This window comes from Muntiacus reevesi, chromosome 2 (genome assembly GCF_963930625.1).
Source record: "Muntiacus reevesi chromosome 2, mMunRee1.1, whole genome shotgun sequence".
Taxonomy (NCBI): Eukaryota; Metazoa; Chordata; class Mammalia; order Artiodactyla; family Cervidae; genus Muntiacus; species Muntiacus reevesi.
In genome coordinates, this window is record NC_089250.1 from 158547507 (window position 1) to 158555948 (window position 8442).

Consider the following 8442-nt stretch of genomic DNA (forward strand, 5'->3'; position numbering starts at 1 on the left):
CACCCATAAAAAATAGGACAGTATTTCCAGTAATTTTTATGACTCATACAATTTTCTCATACATTTAAGAAATTCTTTATATAACCGCTTATCCAGGAAAAGGTATTTTAGAGAAAGTGGAATTTTAATTTAACTTTAAACTATATTTAATATAACTTAAGTTATCCAAATGACTGCCTTATCTAAAGTATTTACTTTTCAGCAACATGCTCAGTACTCTCTAGACAAAGTTATAGTCATCCTGTAAATGAAGAAAACAAATTGGCTTAATTATCTCTTACTGTGTTAACTGTGATTTTCCTTATGTGCTTTCAATTACTTGCCAATTATTTCTCATAGTCAAGTATAAAAATACACATATTTATTAAACTCAGACTTGGTGAATATGTATCATTTAACAATTAAAATATCAAATTATGTGTTAAGCATGTATTTTTAATCAGAGGTAAGATATTTTGGCCTAGAAGGGTTAAAGATTGAGTTTAATTAGAAAAAAATAAAATTAATTGTTAGTAAATTATGCAAAGCCTTATAGAAGCACAAATAAAATAGGAGAAGTTCATCAGAATAACAACAATAATAATAATAATAAATAAATCATCTACTCTATACCAGGCCCCATTCTACCTGGATTCCTTTATTTACTTCTCACAGGAGCACAGTGAGATAAGTTTTATAGCATCTCTATTTTATAGATGAGGAAATTGAAACACAAAGATCATTAGATTTCATTAGTTTTTCTATGATGAGCATCTGTGTGATTTTCATTGGATTTATCCTGCTTGGGGATTGTTGAGCTTCTTGTATGTATGGATTCATTTTTAAAAACTGATGTTAGACATTTTCAGCCATTATATCTTCAAATATTTAATTTAGCATCTTCCCCAGGATTCCAGTTTTGTATATGTTAAACTGCTTGTTATTTTCTCACCAGTCACTGCGGTTCTATTCAATTTTTCAGCCTTTTCTTCTCTATCTACTTCGATAAAATAGTTTCCATTGCCATGCTTCAGTTTACTGACCATTTTTTCTGTAGTATGCAATCTTTTGTTATATCCATTGTTAAAATTTCTATTCCTAACTCATATGTCCGTGTTTTCGTTTAGATCTTGAATATATTTATAATGTGTGTGTGTGTGCTCAGTCATGCCCAACTCTTTGTGACCCTATGGACTGTGGTCCTCCAGGCTCTTCCGTCCATGGGATTTCCCAGACAAGAATACAGGAGTGTGTTACCATTTCCTCCTCCAGGGGATCTTCCCCACCTAGAGATCAAACTCATGTCTCCTGCATTGGTAGGCAGATTCTTTACCACTAGCACCACCTGGGAAGTTATATTTATGATAGATATTTTTAAATTTTTATTTGCTAATTTTATTGTTTCCATTAATTCTGGATCTCTTCCTATTAACTGGTAAGTCATATTTTTCTGCTTCTTTGCATGTCTAGTAATTTATCATTATTGCTGGTCATTTATAATTTTACATTATTGAGTATATTCTTGTCTTCTACCAAAGAGAATTTTATGAGTTTAATTTTTATTTTTTAGTTGAAAGGAGCACTCAGTTAATTTACTTGCAAATCAGTCTAATCTTTTTGAAATTTGTTCTTATGTTTTGCCAAGATAGATTAGGATTAACCTTTATTCTTGGACTATGTTAGCTCTCCTCCTATGGCATGGGCTTTTGGAAAGTATCTATTGAATGCCTTGATCATTCAATTAAATCTCTTACGTTGTTATGCCAGATGTTTCCCAATTGTGTGTGAGCTGCAGGAGTTGTTCAGATTATAAATTTTCCCCCAAACAGTTGACCTTTCCCTAATCAGTTCAGTTCAGTCACTCAGTCATGTCTGACTCTTTGAGACCCCATGGACTGCAGCACGCCAGGCTTCCCTGTCCATCACTGACTTCCAGAGCCTACTAAAACTCATGTCCATCACGTTAGTGATGCCATCCAGCCATCTCATCCTCTGTCATCCTCTTCTCCTCCTGCCTTCAATCTTTCCCAATGTCAGGATCTTTTCGAATGAGTCTGTTCTTCACATCAGGTGGCCAAAGTATTGGAGTTTCAGCTTCAGCATCAGTCCTTCCAGTGAATATTCAGGACTGATTTCCTTTAGGATGGACTGGTTGGATCTCCTTGCAGTCCAAGGGGCTCTCAACAGGTGGCCAAAGTATTGGAGTTTCAGCTTCAGCATCAGTCCTTCCAGTGAATATTCAAGACTGATTTCCTTTAGGATGGACTGGTTGGATCTCCTTGCAGTCCAAGGGACTCTCAAGAGTCTTGTCCAACACATCAGTTCAAAAGCATCAATTCTTTGACGTTCAGCTTTCTCTATGGTCCAACTCTCACATCCATACATGACTACTGGAAAAAGCATAGCTCTGACTAGATCGGCCTTTGTTGGTAAAGTAATGTCTCTGTTTTTTAATATGCTATCTAGGTTGCTCATAGCTTTTTTCCAAGGAGCAAGCATCTTTTAATTTCATGGCTGCAGTCACGATCTGCAGTGATTTTGGAGCTCCCAAAAATAGTCTGTCACTATTTCCATTGTTTCCCCATCTATTTGCCATGAAGTGATGGGACCAGATGCCATGATCTTAGTTTTTTGAATGTTGCGTTTTAAGCCAACTTTTTCACTTTCCTCTTTCACTTTCATCAAGAGGCTCTTTAGTTCTTTTTCACTTTCTGTCATAAGGGTGGTGTCATCTGCATATGTGAGGTTATTGATATTTCTCCCAGCAATCTTGATTCCAGCTTGTGCTTCATCCAGCCCAGGCATTTCACATGATGTACTCTGCATATAAGTTAAATAAGCAGGGTAACAATATATAGCCTTGACCTACTCCTTTCCCATTTTGGAACCGATCTGTTGTTCCATGTCCAGTTCGAACTGTTGCTTCTTGACCTGCATACAGATTTCTCAAGAGGCAGGTCAGGTGGTCTGGTATTCCCATCCCTTGAAGAATTTTCCACAGTTTGTTGTGAAACACACAGTCAAAGGCTTTGGCGTAGTCAATAAAGCAGAAGTAGATGTTTTTCTGGAACTCTCATGCTTTTTCGATGATCCAGCAAATGCTGGCAATTTGATCTCTGGTTCCTCTGCCTTTTTTAAATCCAGCTTGAACATTTGAAAGTTCACAGTTCACGTACTGTTGAAGCCTGGCTTGGAGAATTTTGAGCATTACTTTGCTAGTGTGCAAGATGAGTGAAATTGTGAGGTAGTTTGAGTGTTCTTTGGCATTGCCTTTCTTTGGGATTGGAATGAAAACTGACCTTTTCCAGGCTTGTGGCCACTGCTGAGTTTTCCAGATTATCCAAGATTCAAGTGGATCCCCATGCCATTTTCTGAAAACTCTTCATCTGTATAGCTTCCTGCACTCCAGTACTTTGCTCTGCACCTTCTAACTACTTTAGGCTCCGTGAACTCTGCTCTTTTTCTCTTTGGCTCAGTTAGTCTGCCCTGCTCCAGCTGGAACCTCCTTCCTTGTGCTGAGGTTCAGGAAATGCCTCTAGGCATATAGCTAGAGTGATCAAAAGTCTCACCTCATTTGTTTTTCTTTTTACCCCATTTATTACCTATTTACCCCATTTATTACCTATCTACCTTTTACCCCATTTATTACCTATTACCTATTTACCCCTATTACCTATTTTACCCCTATTTATTACCTATTACCTATTTACCCCATTTATTACAGTCTTGCACTACCCATTGTTCAGTCTTTGCAAATCATTGTTATATTGTCCAAGCTTTTAATTATGTATGGTAAAAGAACAGTCCTGATACCAGATGCTTCATCATGACTTGAAGGAGAAATCCATTAGCTTATAATTTTTTAAGTGGATTTTGCCAACCTTAAAAGGTTATTTTTGGAATGCACATGGTGAGACAGCCTCTGGCTTTGCCTGCCCTTTGTCAGTTTCCTCAGATCTTTTCTAATTGTTTGATCCCCAAAACATCTCAGGTATAGAAAAAAAAGATTTTTGTACAAATGATTAGTTTAGTATTTTTCTTTATTTTTCTTTTCCTTTGTTTGTTATCTCTTTTTTGTCCCTCTTTCATCGTAGCTCTCAGTACCCAAGCTGTGACCTCTGAGTCTGTTGAATTTTGCATCTCTCTTCCTATTTGCTATTTCTTCCTGCTCAATGACATCTGCTGAATCTTGTTATTTCATTCTTTAAGTACCTTGTAGTTGCATCCTATTAAAACCTCTTGAGAGCTCATGTCTTGAAAGGAGTTCAGAGTGGCTAAAAAAAGGTCCAAATGGGTATGCAGCAAGGTTGGAGACCTCAGAGAAGCTAATCATATCTATAAAGTCTTACTTGAAGTAAGGAATATAGCAGACACTAGCTACACGTGGCCACTTGAAATATGACACATGTTGAAATGATAATATTTTGGACATTTTAGATTAATTAAGTTGTTAAAATATATTCACCTATTTCTTTATACTTTTCAAAATGTGGCTTACAGTACAATATTCCTATCAGGCCATGCTGATCTGGAAAGCACAGGGCAGGGAAAGAGGCTAAAGTTTTAAGAACAATAGTGTGGCCAGTCTGTGTTTTAAACCTGACTGTCAGGCAGTGTAGAGGATATACACTGTTCTTCTGGGGACAAGGAAAGCAATTAGAAGACGACTGTGATGGTCCAGGAGATAAATGATGATCATATTTAATATCACAATGGTTTTATTTCCATTGGAAAAAAAATTGCCATTTGCTGCATTAGTAGTAAGGGAGCAAAATACAAATAAAGCAAGTTATCCAAAAATTATGTGTTATTTTCTTTTGGAAAACAGATACCCAGTCTTATACACAAATATACACATTTAACATCTCTTACTGTATATACACATTTAACATCGCCTACTGAACCCATTCCTGACCATTTTTTATATCAACTCTAGACTAACACAGTCCTGGAGGGAACGTGGCCTTTTGTGAATTTACATAAGTCATCTGGGGCTGGAGGAAAGAAATTATCCCCAAGACACCTCTGATGCTTACCAGCAGCATGGGCCTGGAAAGCCTCTGAGTCTCACTGTCCTCATCAGTAAAACAGCTGAAGTGTCAAGGGTTCTGCAGGAGATTAACTACTAAAACTTCAGAAGTACGTAAAACTGAATAACTAATGCTCTAAAATTTTAGTTATGCTTGTTCTTCTTTTTCATAATGTAAACCATCTTCATGCATAACAGAGGAGGGTTAGCTATAATTTCAGTCCCTGAGTCTGGGAGACCTGAAACCCCTCACACTTGGCGGGACAGATGCTCCGGAAGGTTTAAGACACAGTGACCCCCAGATGACTGCCGGCTCCGTCTGCTCAGGGGGCGTCTGGCTTTGCAGGCAGGTGTGTTCTGCGTGCCGCTGAAGGCCTTGGTGGTGGGTGGAGCCAGATAAGGGAAGACAGGACAGGCTCTCTGAAGGTTAAGTAAATGAGACTGTTTGGCTGACATGCTGGTTATCTGGCCACGCAGGTGTCCCAGGGTCTTTCTTTCCCTCACCTGGAGTTTGGTGTCACGAGGTTGCCAGAATCAGATCCTAAACATATTAATATGTCAATATTTAACTCCTCTGCAAACATAGCTGCTGGCTTAGAAACTTCTAAGTTTGGATTTTTACATTTAAATGTCCAAGGCTTGAGGGTCAAAACTGAATCAATGTTATGTAGTGCTCTGCTGAATCCAGGAGAAAGGAGTGTTTTGAATTATTTTTCAATGAAAGGCCACTTCAGCGCCATACAATACCTGGGGAAAGGCTACTATGGCTCTGTCACCCTTCCCAGGGCCCACCCTGTAGCCTACAATCCCGAGATGTCAGGAGTAATAAAAGCTGGTGGAGAGCAAAGTTCTGGTGTTAGCTCCAAGCCACCTACCTATGATGTTTGAGAATTTCCTCTGTGTCCAGCACACCAAATTGCTCTAATTACACATAAATTGCATCTGGGGACCCAGGCAACATTGGTTGAAATTTTACTAAAACTCAAGGTATCACTTTGGCCTCAGATTGCTTTTGAAAACAATGGTCACCATCAGGGTCTGAATGGGAAAATGTCCATTAAAATTAAAATTCTTTAAAAAAGGAGTGAAGAATAATTAATTTTTATAATTTAGGAAGAAAGGAGTTTTTTTTAAAACCAAGAATTGGTAAATAATCTGTCAAAATATTAATGTTTTTCATCCAAATCTCACGGTAAAGTTTGCAGCCCAGGGTGAAAAATCCCATGGACAGAGGAGCCTGGTGGGCTACAGTCCATGGGGTCACAAAGAGTCGGACACAACTAAAGCTACTGAACACATACACATTCAGTGTTTGGTACCAAAGCTGTTCTTGGAAGTAGGAGAAATTATACAATAAAATAATCTCCATTAGTTAAGCTAATGCTCGTTGATATAACCTGAAATATCAGTGGTTTAACATAATAGGAATTTATTTCATGCTTATGTAAAGTTCAAAATGGGTGTTTGTGACTGATGAGCAGCTTTCCCCTAAGCAGGGAACCCAAGCTCCTTCCAGCTGTGGCTCCGCCAGCTTCAACTCGTAGTCTTCAAGGTCACTGTCTTTGTCTGCATCAAACAATGGGAAAGAAGGAGCATGGAGGGTCATGTGAGGTTTCTTATGAACAGGACTAGAACTGATACACATCTGTGCACTCACATCTTATTGGCCAGTTGGTCTTGTGGCACATCTTGCTGCAAGAGAGATTGAGCAGTAGAGTTTAATTCTATTCTCTGGGAAGAGGCGAGGAATCTCTGCTACAAACCCTATAAACAGCCATTCCTAGATAGCACTTTTGTGATATGAATGAAACAATATGGTTCACAAAATTTTACAACCCAACCAACACATGCAGCAAGACTGAATTTAAGGAAGCTATTCATCCAGAGTGGACTTGATAATCGACTGCTGATTATGTGCAATTCCTTTCTTAGCTTTTATAACAGTTTTGGAAATTGACTCTTCCCAAAGCACTCTAAAATTTGAACCTATGTCAGTTCATAAAAAATATTCTCCATGGACTCTATGTTTCAGAACTTAGTGACTTTTAGTCCTAAGTCTACAATATATACTGAACAAAGATCACCTAAATTATGGATTAAATTTGTACTATCTAAAATGTCTACTTAGAAATTCTGTATGAATTACTTGGTAATTCACACGGAATGTATTTTATTTTATAGTAAACTCCAGTGTAAAGAAAGCTGAGCACTGAAGAACTGATGCTTTTGAATTGTGGTGTTGGAGAAGACTCTTGAGAGTCCCTTGGACTGCAAGGAGATCCAACCAGTCCATCCTAAAGGAAATCAGTCCTGAATATTCATTAGAAGGACTGATGTTGAAGCTGAAACTCCAATACTTTGGCTACCTGATGCGAAGAGCTGACTCATTGAAAAAGACCCTAATGCTGGGAAAGATTGAAGGAGGAGGAGAAGGGGTCGACAGAGAATGAGATGGTCAGATGGCATCACCAACTCAATGAACATGAGTTTGAGTAAACTCTGGGAGTTGGTGATGGACAGGGAGGCCTGGCGTGCTACAGTCCAAGAGGTTGCCAAGAGTCAAACATGACTGAGTGACTGACTGAACTGAAACCCCAGTGTGAACTTTGTTTCCCCTACCTCTTTTTTTTTGTTTGTTTGTTTGTTTGCTTGCTTGTTTTAAGTTAAAAATCACAGTTCTTTACTGTGAGTTTGTGTAGGCAGTTGTTACTAAGCAATGATTCAAACTGTATTGTTTTTTGTATTCATTCCCTCATTTGTTTGGCCATTCTTTCAAGGGGGATGTGTTCAGGGACCGCTTTGTGCCAACCTGGCTAGATACTGAGATGTGACATGGCCTAGAGAATCCCAGCCTGGTCAGAGTTTCTGATCCACAGCTACTTGTGATGGGTGTCACGTGAGGCTAGGGGAAGTGTTTCTAGAGGGGAGAGGGAAACCAACCTCATCAGGTTTGGAAAAGAGTCCCTAAGGATGGGATTAAATGCTGAGACTGGAAGGATCAGTGGGACTTTGCCACGGCTCCCATCCATGGATTCCTTCCTTGCAACTTCTGTCCTGGTGTTCATATTTCCCTTGTTCAACTTTCCTGAATTTTCTTCATGCACAAATCATTTTGTGCTTTTTTCTGTATCTGTAAACTCTGCCAGGGAACTAGACTATTTGACCATTTTTGACCTACAAACGTGGCTGTTTCAAATCATTCAACCAATATCTGTGATGCTGTCAGGCCAAATGCTGTGGTATCTTAAAATTATGGTATCCTATCATAGTCTTTCTAAAATTAATTTTAAGCAATCTGTCACCCAATGAACACATCCTAGTTCTTTTCTATCAACTACTTCTCTTCCATATTTTTATTTCGCAGACCATTTTCTTCCAAGTTGAATTTGGTTTTTCTCTTATGGGTAATTTCATTTGGTGATAGGGTCACTGAT